Here is a 13466-nt window from a genome sequence, read left to right as displayed (position 1 = left end):
AGCAGAATTTCTCTCTAAATTCGGCAAGATTCAGCTTTGCAGGCTGGAAAAAGTTTCCTTCCATTTTTCTTTCTTCATTGTAACTTGTAGTAGTGATTACGGAGCCAGAGACACATGGACATGTTAAATCCACCAAATTTAATGTTTACATAGAAAGAGCAATCATTCCTAAGAAATGATTGGGCCTTGGTGTTATTACACCTATAGGATCCTGTGGAGATGGCTTTGGTTAGGCCTTGGCTTGGGGTTTGAGATACGGCCCCTTTTCTGATCATGAGCAATTCTTTTGCTCTCTCTACCCTTCAATTCAATTTGTTGAAAGCAAAGAAATAGAAGTGATTTGACTTAATAATGGGTGTTTTACTCAGGTAATAATATCATTCCTTTTAATTTACAGAAATTCAACTAAGAAGGCTTTACCCAGACATAATAAATGCCTATTTCTATTGTAAGTTGACAAATTAGAATTGTACATATTTATGGGGCACAAAGGGAAGTTACAATGTATGTGTACAATATGGAGTGATGAAATCAAACTAATATATCCATCACCTCAAATACTGATCATGCTTTGTTGTGAGAATATTTAAAATTTGATATCTTAGCAACTTAAAAATGTATAATACACTATTATTAATTAAGTCATCATGTTGGGCAATAGACCTCAGAACACTTAACATTTTTAAAATGTCCCTACTACCCAAAGCGATATACAGATTCTGTGTTATCCCTATCAAAATTATAATGTCATTTTTCACAGAAATTTCAAAAAGCATTCTAAAATTTATGTAGAACCACAAAAAGACCCTGAATATCTGGCAATTTTGAGCAAAAAAGAACAAAACTGGAAACATCACACTACCTGATTTTAAACCAGCACAAAGCTATAGTAATGAAAACTGTAAGATACTGGAATAAAATAGAAACCTCGACCAATGGACAGAATAGAGAGCCCAGAATTAAACCCACCCATTCATGGCCAAATCAGTCTTAACAAAGGTGCCAAGAACACACAATAGGAAAAGGACTCTTCAAAAAAAAGGATGCTAGGAATCCTGGATATCCACATTCAAAGAAAGAAATGAGATGCTTACGTCCCATCATGTAGACACATCCCCAAAATGGGTGAAAGACTCAAACCTAAGACTGCAAATTGTAAGACAACAAGAGGAGAACATAGGGGCGAAGCTACGTGGCAATGGTCTGGGCAAGGAATTTTTGGATTTGACCCCCAAAACTCAGGCAACAAAAGCAAAAGTAAACACATGGGGTTGCATCAAACAGAAAGACTTCTGCAAGGTGAAGGAAGGAATGAACATAGTGAAGAGACAGCCTACAGATGAAGAGAAACTGTTTCCAAGCCGTAGAGCTGAAAAAGGGTTAATATCCAAAGCACGTGAGGAGTTCAAACAACTCAATAGCAAGAAAATATAACCTTATGAAAAATAGGCAAAGGACCCAAATAGACATTCTTGAAAGAAGATGAATAAATAGCCAACAAATATATTTTGAAAATCTCAACATCATGAATCATCAGAGGAATGCACTTTAAAATTCCAATAAATGTCACCTCACTCCTGTTAGAACAGCTCTTCTATCAAAAAGACAGAAGATCACAAGCCCTGGAGGAGGATGTGGAGGAAAGGGCACACTGCCTGTTGCAGCTAGGAGCAAAAATGAGTGCAGCCATTACAGAAACTGTATGGCGATTCCTCAAGTAACCGAAAACAGAATGACCACACGACCTAGCAAGCCCACTCCAAGTGTAGATCCAAAGATCTAAAACCTGGACATTGCAGAGACATCGGCATTCTCATGTTGATGTGGCAGTAATCACAGTAGTCGAGTATGGAATGCATCCAAGTGCCCGTCCACAGATGAATAGATTAAAAGATGTGATGTATGTGCATGGCAGAATACTTCTCAGCCATAAAAAAGAAGGAAATCCTGGATTTTGCAACAACATGGACGAACTTCAAGGACCCTGTGCTAAGTGAAATAATCCAGGGACAGAAAGACAAATACTCTAAGATCTCACTTATATGTGAAATCCAAAAAATAGTTGAGCTCATAGAAGTAGAGCAGAACAATGGTTACGAGAGCCTGGTGTGGTGCAGGGACCGGGGAGATGTTGGCTCAGTGGCTGTTTCAGTTTGACAGGAGAAATACGTGTTTGAGATCCACTGCAATTCATTTTTTCAAATAAAATTTTCATATGGGGGCAATTCATGAGCTACTTTTCTTGATTAGGGAAATCCACTCAAAATTAGTCCTGATCCTTAGACACATATGTGAACACATAGTTTTTGCACCCTGCTAATGATTGAAAACAAGCTTATCTTTCCATCACGTGTACACATATGCTCCCTTATTTCAATTGCTTTAGAGAATCAAGGTACCTACAATTATAACAGTGATAAAATTTTAAAACTGAAATTCAGGACCATGACATTGACGTCCCTGTGAACTGCCGCACGACTTGAGTTAAATTTCTGGCTTTTCTACTTGCCTTGGGAAATTTTCTTGGCCTCTCTGTGAGGCCACAAATATATTTTGAAATTCTCAACATCATGAATCATCAGAGAGGGAAATTTTCTTGGTCTCAGTTTTCTAATCTGTGAGACAGGGATCTAGTTCACAGGCTGAGGGAAGATTAAATCGGATTATTTTCTACATTGTGTAGCACATTGCCTGGCAGGCAGGAAGCATCAAATAAGGATCTCTACTTTCTCCTCTTCTTTATAACAATAATACTAATCATAGTAATATTATAATAATAATGGTTATTAAAATGAAAGCTGAAATGTAATAAGATAATACATACACAAATAAAATTCCTCTTGAATTCTGGAGCCATATGAAATTATTTTTATGGAATCCAAGAGTGTACCCTAAAGCAGAGGTCCCCAACCCCCTGGCCATGGATCAGTACCTGGCTGCACAGTAGGAGGTGAGCAGCTGCCAGCAAGCAGAGCTTCATCTGCATTTACAGTCACTGGCCATCATTCGCATCACTGCCTGAGCTCCACCTCCTGTCAGATCAGTGGTGGCATTAGAGTCTCACGGGAGCCCAAACCCTACTGTGAACTGTGCATGCGTGGGATCTCTATTGCTGTTGCACACTCCTTATGAGAATCTAATTCCTGATGATCTGTCACTGTCCCATCACCCCTAGATGAGACCATCTAGTTGCAGGAACACACGCTCAGGGCTCCCACTGCTTCACATTATGGTGAGTTGTATAATTATTTCACTGTATATTACAATATAGTAATAGAAATAAAGTTCACAATAAATGTAATGTAGTTTAATCATCCTGAAACCATCCCCGATGAGTCTGTGGAAAAATTGTCTTCCACAAAAGCAGTCCCTGGTGCCAAGAAGGCTGGGGACCACTGTCTTAAAGAGATAGACTCATAATACAGAGCAGCCTAAGCCAGATTAGGAGAGCTGTGTGAAGTGTAGTAAGCATGACCATCAGGAAAGCAATCGCTGGCTTAGCATATCATCCCTAAACGGAAATTCACAAGTGCATGAGCACCTGATTGCAGGGCGTGGTGTGAAGTGTTGTTCCGTGCTTCATATTTCAGGATGAGACACTGTGGAGACAATAATGATGATTTAACATTATGTAATGATTTTCCTGAGCAATGCTAAGAGGGCCAGGTAGTTGTTTAGTAAATCGAACTTCATGAGAAAGGTCACTCATTTTCCTAAAATTTACAACCTTTATATTTCTGTGCTGATCTGTTTCCTTGCTCCACACACACTCACTAGCCAGCTGCTGCGTGCCTGCTTCGCACCTGAGATCATGACATTTTGCTTCATCGTCACACACTCTGAAACCTCCAGGAGCCGTGAAGCTGACCTCGGGTCACCTCCCGGCACAGAGGAGGTTGATTCTTCTGTAGATTTTCTGACTCTACATTCATTGCTCTTTCTAGAAGAAGATGGTTATGACACAATATGGTTGTATATTTTAAATTTCAAGTTCCAAGGCAGTAAAAGAAAAGAGATATTTAAAAATCTTCCTTCTTTCCAAATCTCATTTTATAGTTTTGTTTGCTGTTTCTTGTCTGAAATCCATCTGGTAAGTACTTGTTAGGGTAATGCTAACCTTATACCAATCTATGAACTGCTCAAAAAATACTGTTGTCCTCTAAGCTAAGTCCTCTAAGATAACACATATCTTGAATAATAGTGAAAGAGCTTGGACACGTGATTCTGTAAAATTAAAAGCACCTAAGAAGCATTATAAAGTAAATTTGAAATGATCTTACTAAGAATAACAAAGGTTTCAGGGGAAACATGAATTTCTAAATGGCCTTCTATTTATCACTGAACACACAAGACACAGGACAAGCCCTAAATACAAAAATAATCAGACACTTTAGCTTTACTATAGCCAGTAATGAAAAAGCTGCCAATAACATCTTCCTCTGCAGCTGATTTAGTAAAAGTTTATGAAGAGAATAAATTTTATGTTTCAGTAGACATGACAATTATGTTCTAGATGCTAAGAAGCAAGACAAACAGAGATCAATATCCTCCAATGCATACCTGGATTGTGTCAGCTTCCAGTTACAGTCGTGTCTGTGGGGAAAGAGCAGAGAACAATGAGAATTCCTAGTCTTGATGTCACAGAATGGACAAACCATTTCAATTCCGAAGAGAAATACTTACAGTTGTACTGTGCAAAACCTTTCTGCATTTGATAAACACTGTAATGCGTGGCAGAAATCGTATCTATTTTCCGGACTATATACCCAGCACAAGGCAAACTGACTAAGAGGGTTATGCTGTGGCTAACCATTGCCTCACCATGAAATGAGAATAAGTTTCTTCATGGTTATGTTCATTTTGATCTCTGAGAGTATAAAGCAATTCCATTTTAGAGCTGCACTGCTACGCAGCACCCCATTTGAGTTTTGCCCTAGGATAATCCTTAAACATAGTTTCAAAGCACATTTCATCCAAATACAGACTGGAGGTTGAATAGCCCAAGATGACAAGCAGGTCCTGCTGTGAATGGTAACAGATGTATGAATGGCATCATAGAAATGTTGAGCTCAACTGAACCTTGGAGATGCAGCCTGGTCACGACACAGGCGTGAAAATGGAGAGAGGCAGAGTGAATGTGAGCTCACCCTGATAGCTTGAGGTTGAGTTCCTTATTCAGAACCCAGGACTCCTCCTGGGGGAACACCTGATTTCACCCATGATACTATTACCTGATTGGAAGTGTAAACATCTCGGAACAAGAAGAAAATAAAATACAGACTAATCTGAAACTCGTTTTCTGAGATGACGGCTGGTCTTGGCTGAGCACCAAATTAAACATGACGGTTACCCCCACCAGGTCTCTCCAGCAGGATGTGTCCGGCAAATTCAGTTAATTATTAGGAAACACACTTGCCTCCGTATTCTACGGAATTTAAGTAGAAGCGGCTGTGAGTCTGGAAAGGTAGTCTGGGTGTTTTTAACGTCTTAGGTGAGGCTGTGTCGGCAGTGTCCGGAGAAAGCAAACACTGCTGGAAGCAGAAAGACGCACTTTGTTTACAAACGTTAAGCAGCGAGTTAAATTTACAGTAGACGCCTTCAGACATTTCTTACTCCCCCCATTTATGAAAGCATTTCTCACACTACGGGGCAGCGCAGGGAGAGCGCGGCCGGGGTCGGTGTTCCTGGGTGGTTCTGCTGGGCATTGCCAGGTTGGGCCGCCTCGAGTCCCTTTTGAAACCATGTGGATCTGGAAGTCACCATGAGCCACAAAAGGCCTACTCTTCTTCAATGCCTTTAAAAAAGATAAACTCAGTGTTATTCCTCAGTAGTGAGTTTACAAAAATTACTGTATCTTGAATTGCGTAATATTAGAATGGGACAATCTCAAGGGATCAGTTAGCTGTGTCTCATTTTGGAGGACAGCATCCAAAATTCCAGGTGGTTAAGGGCCATCTCGCATTCACAGAATCACTAGCAGAAACAGCGTGTAGCTCACCGAGAGATGGTCAGGCTGCTTGGCGGAAACGTCACATTCCTCTAGATAAGTGGCGGTCGCCTAACTGGGCATAAGCATGCAAACCGAGCTTAAAGTAACTTAACAGATAGCCATGGTTTTGAAGGAGGCTGTAGCATTTAAAGAGGCAGGTGAGGCCAGGCGCGGTGGCTCATGCCTGTAATCCCAGCACTTTGGGAGGCCGAGGTGGGTGGATCACGAGGTCAAGAGATCGAGACCATCCTGGTCAACATGGTGAAACCCCGTCTCTACTAAAATTACAAAAAATTAGCTGGGCAGGGTGGTGTGTGCCTGTAATCCCAGCTACTCAGGAGGCTGAGGCAGGAGAATTTCCTGAACCCAGGAGGCGGAGGTTGCGGTGAGCCGAGATCACGCCATTGCACTCCAGCCTGGGTAACAAGAGCGAAACTTCGTCTCAAAAAAAAAAAAAAAAAAAGAGGCAGGTGGATGGGGAGTGCTGCTGAATTAGCTCCCATAGTAAGTCGGACTGAAGACTCAGGGCAGGACACAAGCCTGGGATGAGAGCTGAGCTTCGTGCAGCAGATCCACCAGATGTAAAAAAAAAAGACAGTTTCTATCATGATATTTTACAGTTTGTCAGCTGTAAATTGATGACGAATACACTGGAAGTGCAAGAAATGATCTTATTATTTATTATCCTCAGTAACAATAGCATTGTTTGCAATGTGCACATACTGGGCTCCCACTTTCCAATGATTTTCTCACTCAGTTCTGACAAAACTTATGGCTTAAGCTCTATCCATCCAATATGGCACCAACTTTCAGACGTCATGAGTAGAACTGGAGATTCAGGACCCAAATTCAGTTCATCGTGGCACCAAAGCACGCATCTGTAGCATAGATAATGTTCTGCACTATCTATATAGCAGCTACTAACCTAATACCTAGAGAAAATCATGTGTCAGAGGCATCCGGGCAGCACTAGTACTCAATCTGTGCTTTAATTAATGACAATGACGCTCACAAACTTCATGCCCCCCAAGGATATATTTGCCTCCTAAGGGATGACGGCCTCATGTATATAAAACATATATGTATGTATAACAATACACATATATGTTAGAGAGAGAGTGTCTCACTCTGTTGCCAGCTCAAGTGCAGTGGTGCAACCATAGCTCACTGCAGCCTTGAACCTCCCAGGCTCAAGTGATCCTCCTGAGTAGCTGGGACTCCAAGCATGCACTACAGGCTCTCACTATGAAACAAGGTCTCATTATGTTGTGCAGGCTGGTCTCAAATTCCTGGGCTCAAGCAATCCTCCCACCTCAGTCTCTTGTGCTGGAATTACATGCATGAGCCACTGCACCCGGCCAGCCATGTGTACTTTTGAAATAATTTTATTTTTCAAGATTTGAAAATACAGATTCAAGGCTGCATTTATGTTTCCAGGTACAGGGCAAAACTAATGCAGTCTTGAGATCTGTTTTTCTGCAAATCTTAGGGAAATGGTTATTTACGCATTTGCACTGTAATAGATCTATATTCTGCTATGAGTTTAGGCTCTTCACTTTCAAGTCGGAACCAACAGCCTCTGAGGCCAGTGTGCCTGGGGCTCCAGGAGACCGCCCGCCCCACCCACTCATGCGCTGGTCTCTGCGGGTGACAGTCACAGGTCTGGCCCCCACTTTTGTATGTTCACTACAAAAGTGTCTCCTCTGCAGAAGCCTAACCTAGTCGCATCCACTAAAGCATGAGCACATGCAGTAGTTTTTATTCAGTGGCATCATAAAGATAAATACGTCTCCCAGCTCTCACCCTATCACAAGTCAGTCAATGCCAGCATCCACGCATTTAAAATAATATAAAAATTGACGTTTTGTGCAGGGGGTGGTAGTGACCTCACAGAGCAGGATCTGTAAGAACTGAGCTCATAGGAAGCTCCCATAATGGGAAAATTAGCACAGGAGAAAGTCCAAGGGTGGGCACCTTCCTGACTAAATTAAGTAGATTAGGTGAGAGTCTCAAAGGCCATCAAACAGTGAAAGGGGTCTGCTTAGATTGACATGTCTGACAGGTCCCATTAAAATGAACTTTTGACTGACAGACGCCCAGAGAGGAGGCCCTGCTGACCCCATGTTCCGTCCTCCTGCCCGAGGACAACACCTGAGAACACATGTGAAGAGGGTCCTGGGCTGCGATTAACGAGTGAACTTTAGAGATCCCGGTTTTGATTCTGTATTCGCTTCAACAAATATTTTACAACAAACGTTTCCAAGCAAACTGTTGGAAATTGGGATGATTAATTTCATTTTGGAATGTTCAGGGTGACGCTGAGATTGAGAAGTGAGTCAGGTTGTCAGCTGGGCTAACAACAAGTGCTGGACTCTGCCTGGCCCTGTAGTGTGAAAAGCAGCCTCTTTTTCCACGGGGAAGCCACTGGGGCACTGAGGCAGTGGAGGCCGCACCACGCTCTTCGGGGCAGAGCCCGGCTCCACCTGGACTGGAAGGCCTGAGAGTCTGTGGCTGCCTTCACCTGCCTGAGCTTTGCTGGGGCCAAGCGCCCAGTAGTAAGTTCTCCTGCTCCCCCCAGGTAAGCCCCCATCCAACTAGAGCTCCGTCGGCCAGGTCAATGGCGCCCACCTGTTCCTCAACCTGCCAGTCTGTGAAATTCTTCAAACAAGCCAGTCACATCCTACAATGGGCAGGAGCCAGGGACACCCATCCTCTTATTATACAAAGCCTGCCCCCCGCGGTGCTGTGGCTCACTCTGCTCCCCTTCCGAAGATAGGCCTCACAGTGTGCAGGTGGTCCTTTCCTGGGAGGAGGGCTGTGGAACTCACACACTGCTGTCCATCACGACCCACCCTGGCTCAATCTGTGCTCAGCCAGCAGCACTGCAGAGGAAGGGAGACCCCCTCACCACTGGGTGCACAGGAGGGGATCTGCCTCCCACCCGGGAATGGAGGGGAGGACACTGAGAAGTCCTCTCTCTGGGGCTTTTGATTCCTTCATGTTTCCCATCATACCTTCTCTTTGAAGGGTTTCATCACTGCGGGGTTACACCCAAATTGTTTTGGTCATTGCTGCACTTCAAGAGTGATCTCAGAAAATTGTATAAGATCTGTAACTATAGCTCTATCTCCTTGAAATAAATGCATGTTTTTCAAAGACGCTTGTAGATATTCAGATTTCCCAGTGCATGTAACTAATTAATTACAAGTCATTCACCAAGACGGAATCTAATCGAGGTAGTTGGCAGCAAGAAGGAATGAAGTGCCCCAAAGCGTCACTCGTGGTATCCTGCCATTGCCACTGTGAGGCAGCTTTCGTTAATCTCCACGCACAGTGTGCCACGCAGAATGCTGGCCTGTCATGGACAGGTGCCTCCTGGCTGTGGAAACCCTCACCTGAGAAGGTGAGAGCCAGGCCAAGGAGGGGAGATGCCTGATTTGTGCACAGACGGATTTTCCTTCCATTCTGTCTTCTGGGCTCCGAATAGAACAAGATCACCTGGCCTCTGAGGGGACTGCTTTGTCTTTCTTCAAGAAGAAGACTTGGCACTGTTTCATCCTGCTTCCAGCTGCTTCTCCAGTTAGCACAGAGCGGGATTATTCGTCGTGAGTCTCATGGAAACTTTGAATACATTAGCTGACTTCCTTACTCACTTCTCAATCTCAGCGTCACCCTCGATATTCCAAAATGAAATTACTCATCCTAATTTCCAACAGTTTGCTTCCATGTGTGGCTCAGGTAATAGCCAGGCTTCGGGTACATCCAGGCAATATAAAGCTCAGGTACTAGCCAAGCTTCAGGGAGCTGTGTGCTGGCTTAACTGTGCAGTGCGGGCAGTGGAGCGGGGAGCCAGCCCTCAAAGGTGCTTCGCGGGGTCAGTGACTCATCACGACAAGGACCCCGGCCTTCCTGGGGGGAAAAGGTCCAGCAGGCTTCCTCTTCTCTGTCTGCCAGGCACACTCCCGTGTAGATGTGGAGCTAGGGTGATGAGCTCAGCTCATCAATGCAGAGAGAGGAGAAGCAGTCGAATCATTAGGGGGCACCCCGGTACTAATGGGTGAACAGACCTTGATTTGACTGAGAATAATTCACATATCATGAAACGCAGCCTTCTAAAGTGCACATGTCATGGTTGTTAGCGTCCTAGGAAGATGCAACTATCACCACGCCCTAACTCCAGGACGTTCATCTCACCCCCAGAAGGAATCCCACACCCGTCAAGTGTCACTGCTCACTCTCCCTCTTCCCTCCCCAGGCACCTGGCAGCCACTCTAATTCACGTTGTGTCTCTGTGGATTTGCCCGTCTTGGGCATTTCATATGACTGGGACTGTGCGGTGTGTGGACTGTGCTCTTCACAAGAACGGGACCGTGCGGCTGTGGACTTTTGTGTGTGGCTTCTTCCTCCTGGGATCCTGTTTCTGAGGCTCATTGCGTTGCGTGTGGGTCAGCGCCAACAGGCTTTCCACTGAGAGGTGCGTTTTCCTCATAGTTTCTGGTGTGGGATCCCCCCCGACGTCTGGCTCTGGAGGCGGACATGACCGGGCTCCAGCTGGACACTGTGGTGGCTGCCCAGAGGTGTCTCCCGTGGCCATGGGGTGCTGCTGTGCACACCTGGGAAGTTGGACCCATCCTGGCTGCAGGGGCTGGGATGGGAGTGAGCACATAGAATAGTCAGCGAATCAGTTAATTCTTCCAATAAGCAGCTAAACTCCTTCTTACCTTAACAGTAATAGCAATCATAATTTCCCCTCTTTATTTCAATTGCAAAGTAGAGCTTAAATAATAAATGACATACTGGAGCTGCAATTTCTATTTACAAGAGTTTCAGTAAGAATGGATACGGTTTTGATTTTGGCCGGGAGGGAAGGGCTCCATGCTAAGAGAACGCTGAAGGCACATGCCCCTGCGGGTCTTTACTCCCCAAACCTTGTCATAACACAAAATTAAAATGTATTTTAAAATTAACTTTTTATAAGCATATTATATGTTATTTTATCATCTCTATATAATTTCAGAATAAATTACGTATACAAGTATATATGTATTTTAATTTAAATTAGTTTGGTCAATTAACTTATATCCTTTAATTAACTCCTATGTATAATGTATTATTATTTAAACACACATATATGGAGAGAGAGAGAGGAGGGGAGAGGGGAGGGGGGAGGGGGGAGAGGGGAGAGGGGAGGGGGGAGGGGGGAGGGGGGAGAGGGGAAGGGGGGAGGGGGGAGGGGGGAGGGGGAGGGGGGAGGAGTACTAGGGATTCAGGAACTCTTCAACTGCTAGAGTTTAAGGAAGAGGAAGCTCTGGAAGCTTTAAAGCAGAATCAGATATAAAACAAAAGTCAAAAACACAGAGCAACTTTCAGCGCCACAGAAGCAAAAAAGGAGTTCTCCAAATGTTATGTTGGGGTTCAGGGGAGCCCTCAGCCCCACTGCGAGGACGTTTCTCCAGGTTCTTGGTCTATCAGGCCCCAAGAATGGGAGAGGAGACAACGGCACAGTGCGCAGTAAATGCCGGACTCTACAGTGTTTGCAGAAAAGCGATTGATTTAGAGTGACAGAGAGCAACAGGAGAAGAAAGTTTCCATGAGAGTGTGGAAGTGGGACTCCAGAGGGGAAACTCAGCAGGGAGAGAGCTCCCACCACGTGGGCGGGGACTCCAGAGCCGGAAATCCGGTGTGGGGGAAGGAGCAGGGGAATTTCCCCGGGGAGAAAGTCCCACCTCCCCAAGTCGCTCTGGCCAATGAAAGGCGTTCCTTTAAACTTCCGCAGGGGTGATTGACTCTTAGTTTCTTCCCGCTCCCCGGGAAATTCAAACATCAAGCGTTAAATTTCCCGGATGAAGACGGATGGGACGGGGAGAAAATATGGCGCTGGGAAGTTCTTGCCCTAGAAACTGCGGCTCCTTGTGGACCAGGAAAGAGAACACATTCCCTCACAAAGGTGAATTTTTCCTGCCGAGCCCGGACTGTGTCCAGGACCCCAAGAGAGCAGGGACAGCGGCTGGGGAAGGTGAGTCAGGGTTCTGGGCAGACTCGCTCAGGGCAGCGCCTGGGGCTGCCGAGGACCCACGCAGCATGGAGGGCGGTGCTCACGGTCGGCGCGCTGTCTACAGCCCCAGAAAACGTCTTCGCATAAGAGAGGATGTGAAGGGAACCCCAGTGTGTGGATGGCGTGGGGAGCATCCCCTAAACCAAATCACGTGTTCGGGAAACAAGTATTTGGGAATCGCAAAAAAATTAGGTGCTTGGAAACCCAGAGTTAATTTTATCCGCATTCTGAACAATGTAAAATGCTACCCGCCCACTCACACATCCCTTCTCTTTCCTGAATAACCCCAAAGTAGTCCTTGAAAGGGCAATGGGAATTCACATCTGGGCGGGGCAAATGGACCCTAGAGACCAATGCTGAGCAATCCAGACCCTGACGTATGAATGGGAATCAGTAACCAGGGATCAATAGATCTCCAAGGAAAATTGGTAGGATACAGAGGGAGGGCTGCATGTGCGTGTGGATACACTCACACATGTACGTGCACTGTGCACACACCGCACATTCACACATACACACACCACAACTAATCATCTCTGAGAAACAGCGTTAACAACGGAAACAAATGAAAACATTAAAAGGGTTTCCTTTGTATTCTTAGAGTAATTTAAGAGACCATCACACATGTAAAAGACAAATCGTCTTGAAAAAGAAGCTGCCGGAATCCACAGCCCCTGATATCTACGGTGATTTTTGCATTCTTCATTATGACATACAGGGTCTGAAATATTCTGCTGTGCACATGCAGTCCTTTCATTTTGGAAAGTGACATGTCTCTTCTTATGTGACAGAATATGTCAAGATGGGCGTTCTCTCTGTGGCTTGGTAAGTTTAGGAGAGCATCAGGTTTTCAGGTCACAGAGCTTATGCCAGTATTTTATATTTTACCTACTTGTCTAGGACGTCTGGCTCCCTAGAGATGCCACACCAAAGTGCTGCCAACGGAGGGGCCTGAGCAACAGGGATTTATGTCCTCACAGTTCTAGAGGCTGGGATTCCAAAGCCAAGGTGTCGTCCTGCTTAGCTCTTCCCGAAAGCTCTGTAGGACCGCCCGTTTTCGGCCTCTCTCTCTGGCTTGTGGACAGCTGTCTCCTCCCAGTGTCTCTTCACATCTTCTTCCCTCTGTATTCTAAAGAGCACGTGATAGAAGAATTTCTGTAGAAGAACCTCCGTCATACTGGACTAGGGCCTCCCCGGTGACCTCATTTTACCGTGGTTACCTCCATAAAGATCTTGTCTCAAAGTCAGGGCATATTCTGAGGTACTGGGGTTTGGGATTCTCAATATCTTTTTGAGGAGATGCAGTTTGACCCATAACAAGGATATTTAAGTTTTGATCGAAATTTCAGTTAAGTAAAAATAGTTATGATTACATGCCAGTTCAAGAATTGGCTACACTAAGGAGTTTATTTTATTTTATTC

At 44.8% G+C, this 13466-nt stretch overlaps 1 long non-coding RNA gene across 1 annotated transcript; it reads right to left on the bottom strand.

Annotated features, from left to right (window-relative positions):
• Nucleotides 1-1037: 1037 nt before the first annotated feature.
• On the bottom strand, nucleotides 1038-13175 carry LOC118146939 (uncharacterized). The gene is made up of 3 exons (XR_004733116.3): nucleotides 12937-13175; nucleotides 4561-4593; nucleotides 1038-3599 (listed from the first exon to the last, which is right to left on the bottom strand). It is a non-coding gene; the product is annotated as an uncharacterized LOC118146939 (long non-coding RNA).
• Nucleotides 13176-13466: the final 291 nt, after the last annotated feature.

Source organism: Callithrix jacchus, chromosome 13, assembly GCF_049354715.1.
Source record: "Callithrix jacchus isolate 240 chromosome 13, calJac240_pri, whole genome shotgun sequence".
NCBI classification, from domain to species: domain Eukaryota; kingdom Metazoa; phylum Chordata; class Mammalia; order Primates; family Cebidae; genus Callithrix; species Callithrix jacchus.
This window is presented reverse-complemented; position numbering and strand designations above follow the sequence as displayed.